Source organism: Hippocampus comes, unplaced genomic scaffold, assembly GCF_001891065.2.
Source record: "Hippocampus comes isolate QL1 unplaced genomic scaffold, H_comes_QL1_v1.1 scaffold183, whole genome shotgun sequence".
NCBI classification, from domain to species: Eukaryota; Metazoa; Chordata; class Actinopteri; order Syngnathiformes; family Syngnathidae; genus Hippocampus; species Hippocampus comes.
In genome coordinates this window covers 124,762-141,322 of record NW_017805547.1, presented here as the reverse complement: position 1 = coordinate 141,322, position 16,561 = coordinate 124,762, and the positions used below count along the sequence as shown (strand labels likewise).

Below are 16,561 nucleotides of genomic sequence, written 5' to 3'. Positions count from 1 at the left end.
GGATTAGCGGAAACAGTCGGAGCTGTGTGCTGCCATTGCACGTGTTTGTGTGTGTGTGTGTGTGTGTGTGTGTCTTAAAATGAGGGGGTTGGTTAGTCAGAAGTGGTGGTGCTGCTCCTAATCTTCTTTAGCAGCTGCCATCTGTTTTGACACACTGTTTCTTTTTGCCCGGTTTCCTCCTCAGCCTCTGTCGACTCTTTATTTTATTTTTCTTTTAATCGCCGCGTGCTCACGAGCAAGGGAAGTCCCTCTGTCAAGATTCTCGCTCAGAATTTTGTTCACACTTCCTTCCTGCCGTTGTCTGTGCAAAGTCTATCGCGGTATTTGTCAGTGTTTTGGAAAAGCAGCTGTCATGAGTTTTTCCTTTTGTCTTCGTCTTTTTCCCAAATATGGCAGCATCGGGATTCCTCCGTGGTCTGTTATCTTCAAATGGCCATTGCTCTATGCCAGGGCCATGACTTTCAGTGTCTTTATTTACAGCCGCTTTCAACAATTGCATAACATTTTATCGTGTTGATCAGACGAGGAAATCCTCTTTTTCTTTTTTGGTTTTTGTCCCTCGTGCTTTGTACTCGCAACAACCTTGATAGGAAATTCGAGCAAAAACAGGTGAGGCTTTGTTTTATTTAAAGACTCAACACTTACGCAATATGTCACACAATAAGAGCGAATAACACAGATCTCAACCAAGGTCAAACAATACAACTACAAATGGTAACATACAAAGTGAGAGCAGCAGTGAAATCCTGAAAATGATCAACGGCCTTTGACACCATGCTCCGCCCAGTTTAGCTGGAGAAGGCCAAAAAGATTGCTAAAATAGCATCAGGCATCTGTGTTGGAGAACTGTTTCCAATTAGGTTCTCATTCGGGCCAACTTTTGTTTGTCAAACTACGAGCCCTGGAATTCTCCCCTAAATGTCTACTTCAATTGGAGATGGCCGACGTCCGCTTGGATTTCAGACGTCAGTTTTCGAGATTTATTTCGTGTGTTTTTCGGATTATGAGTAGCGATGGGTGCCGAGCCCTGCAGCTGAACCGGCCTCGGGATTGATTTATTAAAAGCTGGAAAATTGATAAGCTCCCACTTACCAGTTCTGTTAATGGTCTTGAAGACATTGCTCAAATTCATTTTCACTTTCTTAGACACCATGATTGTTATTTTGCACCTTCTGCCTCTCTGATTTCATAAAAGAAAATTCATATATTCACCTAACATGCATTTTAGCAATCGAAGCAAACCATCTCCAGTATAGTGTCATGCATGAGATGCTTTGAGCTCCTGGATTTACCCACAATGCATTGCCGGCAGACATATTGGTCGTTTAGCTACGCTAACCGAAGCGCCATTTGCTATTGGTTATGCCTTGTACACGTCTCATTGTTAGCTGCAGACAGGGGGAAAAAGCGGAAAAGTTTTCTTTAGTCGTCCGAAAATCATGGCAAACATTGCAGTTGTTTCCCATTTTGATACTAGATGAGTATCTCTGCGCCACATTTCTAAGGAACATACCTAGTTTGACGTTGTGTCAGTCTCACCCGCCGTAAGGCCGCACCTCAGGTAACACGGATTAAATTTTCTCCTCCCCGCCGTGAAGGCGTCGATCTGTCAACTCGTGGATAAAATGCTGCCAGATTTCCTCAGTCAGGCACACTGGAGAAAAATTAATCCCGTCTTGACTGAGCTGAGGGGGCCGTAACAACGCTGACCTCAGATTTATTGCGGAATATTTTCAGCTTGGCACCCTCGACTCGGAAAGCAGCGCCAGCATTTCCATCGCTGGTGCGGAGCTCTGCGAGGCTTGTGCGGAAGTCGGCGTGCGTCGAGGGAGTCTTTGACTTTGACATTGCTCCGGGTCGCAAGAGCCGACGTAAAAACATGTTGGGTTTTGACATTTAACCCAGAGACATGGAAATGGCCCACGAGAGGATTTGGGGCTGTTTTTACAATCACGCAGTCTATTTTTAGCGCAGACATAGAGAGGGAGGAGAGGCGAGAGGCCAGACTCAGTTTACCTTCCAACCAAACACTTTAAATGATGAATGTTGCAGTTGCGAAGCTTCAATATTGTGCTCTCCTACTTGGATTGCAATAAGCTGACTTCATCTGCTTAGTTTTGTAGCCCCCGCCAAAACCTAAAGAATTTTTTTTTTTTACATACTGCATGAATTGATTTTGACGTATGACAGCTGAATTATTTTAGACTTCTGAATGCCATCAAAGCTATTAGTTTCATGGAAAATGTAAAGGTTGGTTCTCCAGGTAAGTAGCGGTTTGAAAAAGAAAAAGGGGGTGGTTTTTCAAATGATCATTTTGATACTGTCATACTGTTAGGTCATAACTTATAGTTTTCTTCCATAATAATATATATATTTTTTTCAAACGTTGAAAATATTTGTACCCTTATTGGCATGTGGGATTCCTTTTTTTTTTTTTTTTTCCTGGCTAATTATTTCCCCCGCCTCGTGCTTGGATTCCCACCAGTGAGTCGTTAGCGGCTCGTGTGATCGAGCAGCGTAATGTGTCATCTCAAGGGAGGAAGCGCTTCAGCGGAAATGAATCAAGCGCTTGATGTCAGCGCGCAATGCCGTACCGCGTACATTAGAATAATGGTTGACTCACAGGCTGCCTCATGGCGGATAATGGTCTTCTTCCTATGATGTTGCCACAGCAGAAGAATATAAGTGTTGAACACAAAAAGTTAGCGAAGCGGGGAGGAAACGTACGCACGTTGCTCAACCACAGGGTATTTGTGTTGGGCTTCTGGGGCGGTGTTATTCTTGGAATATAGGACATCTTTCAAGAGAAATTTATGGGAGACTTTTACGAGCCACAGTTTCCTTTGAACAAAAGTCTTTTTTGGGAGGTTTACTGAAAAGGAGAGACGGTGAAAATGCTGTTCATGGGTCGTTTCACATGACTGGAAGCTGAAGGGCTTCTTAGCCTTTACGCAAAAAAAAAAAACAACAAATGTGTCATCTTCCAAGCAGTCGCATCACTTTGGTGAAGCCAAACAAGTTAGCACGAATACGCAAGATGCCGGCATTCCTTATTCTGCTCTCATTTACCGTATTGTCATGCAAACGGCTTCCCAAAGTTATTGAGACGATCCGGATTTGTTTTTTTAACCACGCCAACGAATACGTCTCACTGTCCACCAATGACAAGACATTGGAGGACAGGATTTTTTTTTTTTTGGTGTACTTTCAATCTCCAATTTCCAGGGAACTTGAGAGTTACCGTACATACAACCCTGCTAAATCACAAATCCAGGATTTAAAAAAAAAAAAAAGCAAGGACAAACATTTATCACCACTAAAACTCTGGTCAACAGACAGCTGCTGGCGCTCCGCCATCGACAGGACACACGTGTTTGGCCTTGGCAGAGGTCTGCGCTCCACTGACTGCTTGAGCCAAGTCCCTGGTGGAAAGTGATCACATCCTCATCTACAAATAACCTATTTCCCCACCAGGCGCCTCGATGATGAAACTACCAGGAAGGTATGAAACCTGACGATTTTTCCTTCTTTTTTTTTTTTTTTCTTCTTCATGATACCAGTAGACAACTTGTACATTCTCCGAGCGAGTTCAGTCATGTCGCCAACTGTCAGGACAGGTGCCGATTGCGCATAACGTCAACGCCGATCGTCTGAGTATATCGACAACCGTGCAAGAAAACGCATTGGCTTGTATTCGTCCCTGATTGGCTCTGGCGTCGATGGTCTCAGATTTTCACTTGCCGTTTCTTTTTGCTCACCTGTTTCAGTCAATCAACTACAAATCCCGCTGGCTGTTTCTCAGGCAAAATCAAGACATATGGAGGGACTATGGGACATTGACGGCACCCAACGCAGATGTGAAGAAGTTCCCAGGTACAATGGTCACTGTATACCGCTGGACTACGCCGCTTTGAATTGAGGTCCCCTGCTTGACTACATTGTTTCGCAACTTCGACATATTTGTTTTCATCTCGTGGCCTCGGGTGCTGTTTCCTTGAAAGAAAATGCCCTGAGTTCCGTATTTAACTGTGTATTGACACTGAAAGTTGACACCCTCCATCTTGTTCATCCCCCCTGTGGTTCTATTGTCGGGTACATCCGCAACACGGCACATGTGGATTTCCTCCCAGCTGCGGATAAATGCTGATACTTTGGCTCAGCCCCAACCGCAACAAATACATCGCAACATGGACTTTCTCTTGTGGTGCAAAGGAATCTGTCACCTGACCCAAGCGACCCCACCCCCTCCAACCCCCCAAAAAGAAAAAAAAAGTACAGCACTTCCTTCACCTCACCTTGATAAAGCCAAATGACTCATTCAGCATCTGCTTCCTCAAGGCTCTGGAATATGTCAAGCTCTAATCAGAAAGATTTGGACGCATACGAATGGAAGTCATGGAATTATTTTGGAATTTTCCGCCTCTTACTTTCTAGCATATAAGAATAAAGATGAAAAGATCAAGTCAACAACAAAGTCAATAAAAACTATGGGCAGGCCGGTGAAACCAAATTATGAGCTTGCAAATTTCAACACATTTGACTCGAGTGTATTTTAGCCCTTGCTACTGACTTACAACTCAACAGTCACAATATTAGGTACACCTACACACCTTTTTTGTAAACACCTAGATTTAAAAAAAAAAAAAGTTTTTTTTTTTTCCTAATCTCATCTCGATAAATTGTGAAATTGTTCAATTTGAAAAAGACAAAGCGGCAATTGGCAATGAAGTGGCCCTTGAAACCCGTTTGACATGGCCCACCCTTGAGATGATCATCATTCTTTTACGTCACGTTGTACCCACAATAAATTTATGGTCACCCATCTATCAACTTTTCTTTGATTGGAACTCGTTTGGATGAATTCCCTGGTTGTCGCTCGTCAAAACATGAGCCCTGGAATTCACCTGAAACCTAACCAAATTGTCAGATTTCCTTTTCCATTTTGGGCATGGGTGCTTGAGTATTTTTCAACCATTCTGTTATGATAGGCATCGGTGATTTATTATTTTTTTTTAAATGTTTTCCAGGGAAATGGCAAAGAAAGGCATTCATTCATTCATTCATTTGAAGAATAAACACAGTGATTCCAAGAGGGCCTTTGCACTGCCGGGTACTCGGGCCACAATCAAATCTCAGAGGAAGTGTTACAAGAAAGCCCCAAAACGTTTCAACGACTATTGCTAAGAAAATATAATACCGTACCCATTTTATGCTTGTCACTTCCTATTTTCTCGAGCTGTAGTATAGGCCTCGGAAGACGGGCGAAAAAACTGAAACTGAAAAAGGCTGCCCACCCTTGCCTCACACATTGTGGCAGCAATTTTTTTTTTCACCCATTCATGTTTGAAAGAGACATTTCGCGGCAGAACACACGAGCATTAGGCCAACAGGAAGCACGCCTCCTCGCGACACGCCACGGCCGGTCTCGCATGGCCCTAATAATCGATACGGCCAGACGAGGTGCACCGAGCTTCATCGGTAGATGTTGGCCGCAGCTTTTTGATGGATCCTCTTTTTCCGTTTCCCTGTCAGAGCCTCACTGTTATGCAATCGTTTTAACTCTAACCAGACCGTCTTGGCCTTTCTCTTGTTTTCCATTCGGCCACAAATCATTCCACTATCCAGTGTTACATATTTTAGTGTGTAGTGTTTGAAGTACAGGACCGTATGTTTTCACAAAAGAGGCGCAGAAATCATGACAGTCGGAGAGCTGCAATGAAAAGACGCAGCTCGAGGCAGAGGGTATTTTTGGAACTCCGAATTGTTCTCAACCAGCGAATGGAAATAAGAAACGTCACTATTTTGAAGATGCAAAAAGTTTGGGAATGAGCAGCCCCTTGCAAGAGCGTTTTATATGAGACGCAACACGCCCCCCTCCCAGTACAAAAAAAAAAAAACAGTGTTGAGTCAATCTTCCATCACAAAGATGGTGCTGAATGGTGGTGAGTAATAAATCTTCCATCCAAGGTTTCCTTCGGTATTTGTGAATCATTTTGAGCCTGTTAACAAGTTACCAAGAGGCAAAACGGAAGGAGTGATTTACACGTAAATGGCAACTTACTGTTCTCTAACATTTTTTTCCCCCATTTCCAAGAACATCCTCTTCTATGCCTTTCTGTGACTCCTCCAGTCTCTCCGCAACTCTGTAACTGACTGCGGATGTCACCACTCAAAGCTCTGGGGCCGCTTCCCTCGAAGAACATTCTGCTTGAAGCTTCGGAATGGCGAGGTACTGTTGTTCACTTATTTGGCGTCGTCTTGGTCTCACGATGTCAAAATCTTAAACGGCCTAATAAGGAGGACTGGCTTCATACCAAACAGGATAAGTTGTCCACTGCTGTAACCGCTTTCCCTGAAAGGGTTAAAGTCATCTCAATGCTTTGAGTATGCAATTTTTTGTTTGACTACAGCGCTTTACTTCTTTTTTTTTTTTTTTTAATGAATGGCAATATTAGAAGTGTAATAATTTAATAGTGGCATGCACAGTGTATACCTTAACTCACAAAACAGGTCTGAATGGTCGTTTTGAAAATGATAACGATCTTGCCTGACACATTTTTGACCTCCTACTCTTCTTAGAAAAATGCTTTCCTTGAAGGATTTGTTGAAAAGCCATTACTGACCAAAGGCAGGAGTGAGTACGCACGTATCAGACAGCCAGTATTGTAGAATGGAAAAATACACTCTTGGTACTTAGCCTCCGTTATATAATATGAGAAGGAGGCTCCAGACTAAAGAAGAAGTAAAGCTACATAAGCGCATCTTCAACCCGAGATCATGATTCAAGTACTAAAGAACCCCAAAGAGTCAAAAATCAGTCACATCTCACAAGCATCCAAAAACAGTGGGCGGAATTGTTCACTTTGCACAGTTAGCGTCTGACAAATGAATGAGTCGTCTCCTGTCTCGCTATTCGTCACATCATTCCGAACGGGTGGCTGGGCGCAAGGGCGTCGTGCCACGAGCTGCACCGCTCATTTCTTCATGAGACCTTCAAACACTGCAGGGCAGAAATGGACTTTATAAATAGACCCCCCCAAAAATGAAGGGGGTTGGATGCGCAAGCGGAAAGAGGGTTGAATTATTTTATTTCATTGTTCTCCCAACCGTAGTGCGTTTTGGGCCCCCATTGAGTGTGTGGCTTCGTTTTGCATTTCCACTTCACTTGCGGTTCCCTTTTAAGAATGATCTAAAGCTGCAGTTTCCATGTCCCGAACTGAAGATGGGCTTTGTGTAAACAAGTGTAGGTGTTGCAAATGTCCATTGGAGCCCTCCAAGACCTCCCGGTAAATCCTTTCCTGATGATAAAAGCAACCGTTTGACAGTGGCAGGGCGGGGGAGGGGCAGAAAGGGTGTCATAATTATAAAAACAGCCAGAAAGAGCTTTTAAAAACAAATTTAGGTAACCGAATAGACAAGTGTGAGACTGTTTAGGAAGACTGTGCCCGCAGCTTCTTGTTACGTTGATTCCCGTGATGGATTCCATTATCATGCGATGGTATTGTTTCATTATTAACGAGTGGAAAGATTTCCTGTCCTTGTTCCATTCCAATGTTTATTTCTTTCCTGACATCATGTAGACGTCGGTCATTCAGTGGGTAAAAAGAAACAAATTGAATCAAGGTGTAGTTTACACGAACAGACATGGGGTGTACTGCACCTATGCTCCATTGATTAGTCGTACCAAAAATACCAGTAAATTGATTTTTTTTTTTTTTCCGGATGTATTTCTTTTGGAATTTGCTTTAGAACACAAGTACGTGAGCTACAGCTGGCCAAGTGTAATTCATCACGTTCAATGACTTGGATTGCACAGATTCAAACTCATCCACTATTTTTAAAACTAATGTGGAAAAATCCTGTTAATCTGGAACAAGAGTGCTCTGGTTCCTGCACCCACTCCCAATAATGAGGGGGGGCCGGATGGGCTCCATCTGCGCTCCATATTTACTTATGCAGATGATCATACATTTGTTTTCAATCCAATCCCATCCTGGAATTCACTGACAAAAACCTCCTTGAAAGTCCAGAGAAACATGGCTGCACGGTTGTTTATATTCTCTTCCAATTAGGCAGCCTCGGTTGATTGCTGCTCCTTTTAGACTGATATTGATTAACTGTACTCTGGCCGGTTACATCAGCGAAATCCAAAATACTCGCAGATGGATGCGAGTTCTTGGAAGATCGCGGTGAGTCCATTTTGTCAAAATGGACCATTTTCTATGAAATCTGCCTGAACTCTCACAAGAACAGGGTACGTGAGATCCCTGCCGTTTGTAGTACTTGTGTGTGTTGGAATTATGTAACATAATTGTCCTTTCAGGGCAGCCCGGTGACCGACTGGTTGGCGCGTCGGCCTCGCAGTGCAGGGGTGCAGGGTTCGATTCCGGCTCTGGTCTTCCTGTGTGGAGTTTGCATGTTCTCCCCGTACCTGCGTGGGTTTTCTCCGGGTACTCCGATTTCCTCCCACGTTCCAAAAACATGCATGGCAGGCTGATTGAACACTCGAAATTGTCGTTGGGTGTGAGTGTGAGCGCAGCGCACCTCGCGGCCCTTGTGAGGATAAGCGGATCGGAAAATGGATGAATTATCCTTTCATTGCAAGGCAGGAAAAAAAAAAAACAATTGTCGTCATCGTTCTTTCAGCTAATTCGATGCACTGGGAAGTGCTATCCCGATGTTTTGAGAGCAGGACACTCAGGACACAAACAGCCTCTTCCTTTCAGTGCAAATGTCAAGAAGCGAATCACCTGATGTTGCTAAACCGACCAAGGGGAAAACATCCGGCCCTCGCCCACACCGGTGTTACCTAATACTACACCGTTTAATGTCAGCGTGTACCCGCAGGGATACAGAAACACTTTGGTCGAGCCAGAGAAGAGAGAGCGATGGAAAGACGGATCCTATTCAAAGTCATCTATCTGACCTGGTGATGACAAGGAGAAATTTGACTTGATCATATAAGTGCAGCAACATTCCTCATCATACATTTGAATGAAATGCGTCTTGAATTTTTATTTGTTGAAGCTTTCCCCCCCCACAGCATCGATTGATAAAATTGTTGCACCTGCCTTGTCAGGGAGAAATCCAGGCAGACTTTACTGCGTATAAAAAGAAAAGCTATTTTCCACCATCTCGTTTGAGATTTGGTCTCGTTTCTCTTTTCTAATTTTGGACTTTCGTGACTTCACGCAGTTTCCCTCACGGTCAGTGACTCACTGCTGCCATTTCTTTTGGCCCATGACTTTCCATTAGTCTCCTAGCAACCCGGTTTCGATCCCTTTGGATGAGGTCGGGGAAACTCCCCTGTCACCTTTTTTTTTTTTTTTCCTCATCAGAACACAGGAACCATCGAGTCTACGTCAGCGTCCTTACAACAAGTGAATTAACTGAAGGCGGCAGGATGGAAAAGACGAAGAAGCAAGGCAGCTAATTGTAATTCACGCATGGAAAAGGTGTGTAAATCAGAGGGAGTTCTCAGTTTACAACGGAGTTTCCTTCCCTGAGGCGGCACCTTAACCAGAATTTGTACATAAGTCAGAAGATGTCGTCGTCTCTCACGAACCTTCACCGAGGCAGTCGTCAAGTCACAATTGCAGTTGATGTGTATGAAAAGCACTTCTGGGGGCATACATTTAAAACAATCTAGTGAAAACATATCAGCGCGTCGTTTTCTGATCATCGTCGACATCGCGCACCTTTCGTAACTTCAAAAATGTGTTTTTGGGGCACTCGAAATCAGTCCACTCCCTGACATTGTAGATGTCTCATAAGATCATTTGGCTGTAATTGTTCTGATTTCCACCTCCTTGGCCTTCAAGAATATTGCCAGTGTTATGCATGCTTCCCTTTTGTATCTTCCTAAAATTAAGCTTTTGGCTTTGACGCCACCGTGTAAAATTGCGCTTTTAAAAGATGAGGGGGCAGGAGTCACAAGAAGCTGCCTTTGACACCATCAGGAAGTGGCTAATCTTTTCATCGCCGATTGCATCAGCCTGCTTGTGATGTATTATGAAATAAGAATGTTGTTGTTTTTTTTTTCTTCCCCGTTTTCCTCACGACTCCGATTCACTCCCACTTGCAAACACCGAATGGGTGGCGTAAACGATGTGTTAACACATCACTCATGGGTAACTGTGTCAGAGCCTGAAAATTTAACCGCTTCGACCCTTCAGTCGTTTCAATAATCCGTTAAACTCACTGCCTCTCCGACAATGGTGATGACCTCACGCTGAATATTAACCGGAGTGGTGTAAGATATGCGAAAACACTGCTGGAGGCAGCTAAATCATTCAGTTGATCACATCCTGACGCCGAAACTAAAATGCTGCGCTTATTATGATGTCATTTCAGATTTTTCAAGGGTGAATCTACATCATTTGGGAGAACAGATTGCATTCCATCCATCCATGTATCCGTCTTCTAATCCTCTTATCCTCAAAAGGGTCGCGGGTGTGCCGCAGCCGATCCCAGCGGTCTTAGGGCAGTAGACGGGGGACACCCTGAACTGGTTGCCAGCCAATCGCAATTGACGAGTAACCATCCGCGCTCACACCTCGGGACATTTTCGAGTGTTCCATGAACCTGCCATGCATGTTTTGGGAATGTGGGAGGAAACCGGAGTAACTGGAGAGAACTCACGCAGGCACCGAGGAGAACATGCAAACTCCGCACAGGAAGGCCACCAGGCGAGTGACGTTTGTGAACTATTCAACTGTGAATCAGAAATCCACGGAAATCAGTGGATTCATTGCTCAGAATTTTAATTAGAACCACGCTTTAATTTTCTAACTCTTTTAATAAAAGTAAGTTCAAAATAAACACATTTGCCCTAAAAGCAAAACGCTACAAATAGAACGGGGTGACATTGTTACTGCAGGGATCTCTCACGAACAAGACTGAGGAATGTGTTGCAGTGGAAAGTGATGGAGCGTATTCTAAATTTACCCGAGGAATTCAAGCAAATGTGAAAACTTGCATGTGCAAACCTTGTGACACCGCAACTAATACGATCCACGCTTCCTTTTTCAACGGCTCGGCCCCATTCACGTCACTACATGGAAAAAAAGAAAAGGCACTCATACACATGCTCTAATTGTCGAGAAATTATGCAACCGACCCGCAGGTATAACGGGCTTGCGGGCAAGGGCAATAGGCTGCTCATTATCAGGACGGTTTCCTGTCCTTAAAAGCTTCTTCAATTTCCCATGAAAGGAGCAATGAATGACTTGTCATCGCCATTACTATCCCATTGATACAAAGGAGTGTCAGGGCCTCACTGAAAAGAATGAGAAGAACACAAAATGCCGGGATTATGCCATCATGTTACAAGAGATCCGTGGTAATGTAACAAGAAACGTTTTGCGGTGGTACGAGAAAAAAAAAATCGTCCGAATATGATGACAAAATGTGTGAGATTGTCATTTCATGACAATATTATAACAATAGGAGAGAAGCGAATACATCTCAACTCAAGTGTATTTCTAGAGCACTTTCAAAACAACCACCGCTGTATATAATATTGATACTATATATTTCCTCTTTCATAAATACTCGTAATATTTTACACCAACACAAGCGACGCTACAGACCAAACAGCGAAATAACTTTTTTGCATCATTGTTATGTTATTCATCCCCTTGTTTGGATACATTCGGCTAAAAATAGTCTTCAAATAACCTTAATGGATTCCTTCCCCCACTACCCCCATGACGCCAGCAGGTTATGAAGGCAGTGTAACGTGCATGTGAATGTGCATCATCTGCAATCATAATTCTTTGCTGACACTGCCTGCTTTGAGGATTAGGCTCAATCAAACGTGAGCGCTAATCTGGGATCGGGCACCTTTTATCTAATTTTTACAAACAATATGATTGAGCAGTGACCTCAATGTGTCCACAGACTTCCGGTAAGGAAGGAACTGAAAAGAGATCAGTTGGAGTTTTTGAGTGTGTCCTTGTGCCTGCGTGGGTTTTCTCCGGGTCAGTCCGGTTTCCTCCCACGTTCCAAAAACCATGCATGGCAGGTTCATGGAACACTCAAAATTGTCCCTCAGTGTGAATGTGAGCGCGAACGTTTGTTCGTCGATGTGTGCCCTGTGATTGGCTGGTAACCAGTTCAGGGTGTACCACGCCTACTTCCCAAAGACTGCTGGGAATAGATCTTCCTTCATGTGGCCCCTGCAAAAATGAGTTTGACGCCCTTGTCTTCACGGTTCTGATTGTCTAAAAAGATATTGGAGTTTTTTTCAGGACTTTGTGGTTTGGATTTCGTTAAGCTAGGGTAGTTCCCCTCCATTCCATCCGTATTGACTTTGTGATGGTATCCAATGGGTGTGGTAGTTACGGACGGATTTAAATCTGCATCTTGTGGACATTTCGTCCCAACACGGCCCATATTGACCAAATTTTCCAAATGTTAGCAGGACTCAGGGACCGACCAATCATAGCTCACCTGTTTTCTGGGTTTGGCAACCATTTTGTGATGAATATCCTGTCTTCATCACTTTATGTAATGCCAGGGCTCACATTTCCAGGAAAAGAAGTTCAAGGCACTCGTCAAACACTTTCATATATGCAAGCCTGCCCGTGTTGCAAGCGTTTTGTGCAGTTAGAATGAAGCAATCTGGCCAATGTAGGTAGCATAGGTGAACGTAAAGGTGCTGATAAAGTAGGACAAGGCTGTGAATAACAGAGGCTGCAGTGTTGGATAACAGCAGTGATGTGAAAGCCACAGAGTTCACAGCCTGGGACATTTTCATTCACAAGGGCGAGGAGGGAGGAGGAACAAAGACTGCAGAAGAATGTAATGCGCAAACGGGGAGGAAAGGCTGAAAATAGCAAGTCAGATGATGAGACAATCATGCAAAAGTCATAAGACCTTTTTAAAGGCAAGCGAGCCGAAAGACCAGTTGGGAAAGACTTCGGTTCAAGTTGCGCTGCACAAAAGTCATAAGACCTTTTTAAAGGCAAGCGAGCCTAAAGACCAGCTGGGAAAGACTTTGGTTCAAGTTGCGCTGCATTTTTTTTCATTTTGCATCACGCAAACTAAACAGCATCTGTCAGTCGACTGCTCCCAAAACGGTGGAAAACGGGGGATAAAATAAAACCTGGTGACATCAGCAATGTCATTTTTTTTCCAGCCTTTGAAAAAGTTCCACATTTTTTTATGCTGAGTTTACAACAAATCAAAGCATGTTAAATGGACAAATATGGTATGGTAAAAGGATAAATGCTGATTGCTGATAAACCTATAAATCAGGTCAGTAACTTCATTTCAAAGCATTCCTATAGGACAAAACTTGCAAGTTAAACAAAACGCTCAAAACCACAAAATTAGGGTGATGTGCGATGTCTTTCCAAACGAATGACATTAGTCTGTTGTGTAATGTGTGGGATAGTTCCTGGTGTAGACTTTTAAAAATATATCCCCAATGATGCCCGTATCAGTATTGATATGAATGTATAGGTGTTCCTATTGAAGTGGCCGGGGTTTAACAAGCAAACATGTGGTCACCATAATGAGGGAAAAGCCCCTGATTCGGAAAATAATTGCGCTTAAACAGATGCCAGGCGGCCATCTGCTTCGACAGGTTGGCTTTAGATGAAAGGGTAATGACAGCATTTTACAGGTACATAAAACAAAAACTACACGATGAAGTCACTGAGCATTACATCACTGGTACAATTTATCATTGGGATGCGCGCGCCCCTTTTTATAATATAGCTACCTGCTTAATGAGCTGCCGATTATAGACTGTTCATTTATTCGAGGCCAAAGGAGAGGTCAAGCAAACACGCGCGTTATCCGCGTATGCGCCTTTTATTCATTAGAAGTTGTCTCAAAGGAGCGGACTCTAAATGGGTAAATGTGAGTTACAAACACCTTGAGAAGCCCCTTTTCTTATTCATTAGTCTGATAATTGATGTCAGGGATTCCTCTCGTCCCAGATTCCTGCCGTTACATAACTGGTTTCATTTTATTTTATTTTTTTTTAGGCTTCAAGATGCCAGTTGACCCACCGCCACAAGTTCTCGGATGAAGCCCTAGAAGTGAGTATTAATGTTAGATCTTGAAGATTTACGGCCTGGAGGTTAACCCTAGAAGTCATCTGATTTCCACTGCAGATTCCTCGACATAATACGCTACGCGATGAAGGAAAGTGGATTCTAAATCATTCACAATGATTTCCCTTTTGTTGTGTCATAATTCTGTTTTTGGTAAGATTACATTTGGTTTTCTTTCATAGTTTTGTTTCCTCAGGTACTTTTGTCTTCCTCGTTTGGTTTTGTTTCCGCCTTGTGTCACCCAATCAGCTGCCTCAACCGCGTGTCTCTTGTCCAGGTTGTGTCGTCAAGTGTGCTTGTATTTAGCTTTGCTGGGTTCCGCTGGTCTTTGGCGGATTGTTATGTTGCTTGTTTTGTTTTACTGTCATGGTTTATAAACAACAAAGGTTGTTTGTATTTTTCATACATATGGCAACTTTACCCATGAGACAACAGACTTGTTGGCGTCATCCTCAACAGGATACGTCGCCATCTGAGCAGAAGTTTCTGCCTCACTTAACCATCCGCAGATTCTGGCAAGGATCTTTTTTTGTTTTTCCACTCATACTTGGAATGCTTTATGATCAGATTCGAGTTTCCTGGCTTTGTTCTGACGGATGATGGTAAAGTCATCGTCGGCCCAACTGAACCTAATTGAACGGATTCATTAGCACTCTGTCCCAATTTTGTTTCAAAGTAGTCTCAACCTTTGGTCATATATATAGCAGGGCAAAGGTGTCACTGGACTTACTGTATGCCTGTTTTGAATAACATGGTCATATCTGTGCTAAGTGAACTTGCGTTTCTCTAGAAAGGTTAACATTCTATTTATAGCCTTTAGGGAGGTGAGAAAAAAAGGAGGTTGCTGTTGAGATGAGTCACCTCTGGCCCAAATGACCAAAGAATGACTGACAGCGGCAGCAGGGGAGGGGAGCAAAAATCCTGAGAATAGAAAGTGAGATACATGAGGGATCTGAACATAATGGCTACAAATTTGTATCTTGCTTTGCACCACACTTTGATAAGAAACTGTCCCGGATGTGAGCTGCTTGTTCATAACAGAATAAAATGCTGTTTGTCTTTGCTCAGGCCCTGACATTTGCACAATTTGGAATTCAGCCAAACATTTAGGGATGATATGCCTCTGAACTCGCATGAGACTTTGAACCATTGTCATGCATGATGTCATGCAAGACCTTTGCATACATTGCAAGCACCTAGCCCTACACCCTAATCCCATCCTCACTCAAATATTCACCCTTTAACAACCACTACCGTCACTAAATCGTTCTTCATAAACTATCCCAAACAGATAATATACAGCAAAGCGTAAATAGGACATTTCTCCTTGAAGAATTATAATGAGTATTAGGTGGCAGTCGTGGCCAAGTGATCAACATTGTTGCCTGCCACCATGGGGGACTGTGGATCATGACTATTCGGCCCCCAAATCCCTCCAACTTGCGGCTGATACCCCAAACTACTCCATGGGTGCCTAAATATCCCCCTGCTCCAGTATGTGTCACAGTGTGTTTGCTGTGCTCACTAGTACTACTGTATGATGATGGATCAAATGCAGATGTCAAATTTTGTGAGCCTGTGTGTGTGTGTGTGTGTGTGTGTGTGTGTGTGTGTGTGTGTGTGAGAGAGAGTGAGACGAATAAATACGATGATTCTTCTTTTTCTAAAATTCATCAAATTAAGTCATTGATTAAGTGTTGATTTTTTTTCAAAAGTGTGATACATTTTTTGCCCATATGTTCCCATACCCATTATTACACTTGGTTTTGTATTTGTAAAGTAAACATGAGGTACTGTTTTTTGTTATGCTCAGCAATCACTTTGCTCGAACCAATGACGATACTTAAGTGTGTTGCTGCTCTCTGCTGGTTACTCCAAAAAAATGCACCGAGGGGCCACTTTCAGAGGGACACAAAATAAAACTGTAAAAGTCTCCCAGTAGTGTACAGACATTTGTGAAACAGTGAGAGTACCACGCAAATATTTATCTGATGAAAAAAAAATTGTGCAATCATTATTTTGTCATTTTTTTTACCCCTCCAATTTCAAATTGAACTTTGAACATTAAACATTAATTCTTCATTAAACGTTTATTATTCAAAAGTGACGGTTTGCTTCTTTCCTCCGGCATCCGTAAACACTATTTCGATCGCGACAGATTAACATTCAAGTGCCTATATTTATGGAAGTCACAAAAAAATGTTTGGATTTTGTTTTAGAATAAAAATGTTGGCCAACCAAAAAGTTTCGGTTGACTAGGATTCCTACGTATCACCAACTCAGTTGTCGTTGTCGACATATCTGACCAAGAAGCTGTAAATGTATCGTCTGAATGTGTACGGGAGTATTTTTTAATTATAAAATAACAACAAATACTGCAACTTGGTGCCAAATAATACATACGTTAGCTGCATAACAGGGGCCTCTATTCGCCGTGAATCTTTTTGGTTGGCCAGCGTATTTCTCCCCCCAACTCCTTTTCTTCCCAGACCCCC

At 43.0% G+C, this 16,561-nt stretch overlaps 1 long non-coding RNA gene across 1 annotated transcript; it reads left to right on the top strand.

The window, feature by feature from the left end:
- LOC109521635 (uncharacterized) lies at positions 1 to 4,485 on the top strand. The gene is made up of 3 exons (XR_002169400.1): positions 1 to 609; positions 3,336 to 3,502; positions 3,768 to 4,485. It is a non-coding gene; the product is annotated as an uncharacterized LOC109521635 (long non-coding RNA).
- Positions 4,486 to 16,561: the final 12,076 nt, after the last annotated feature.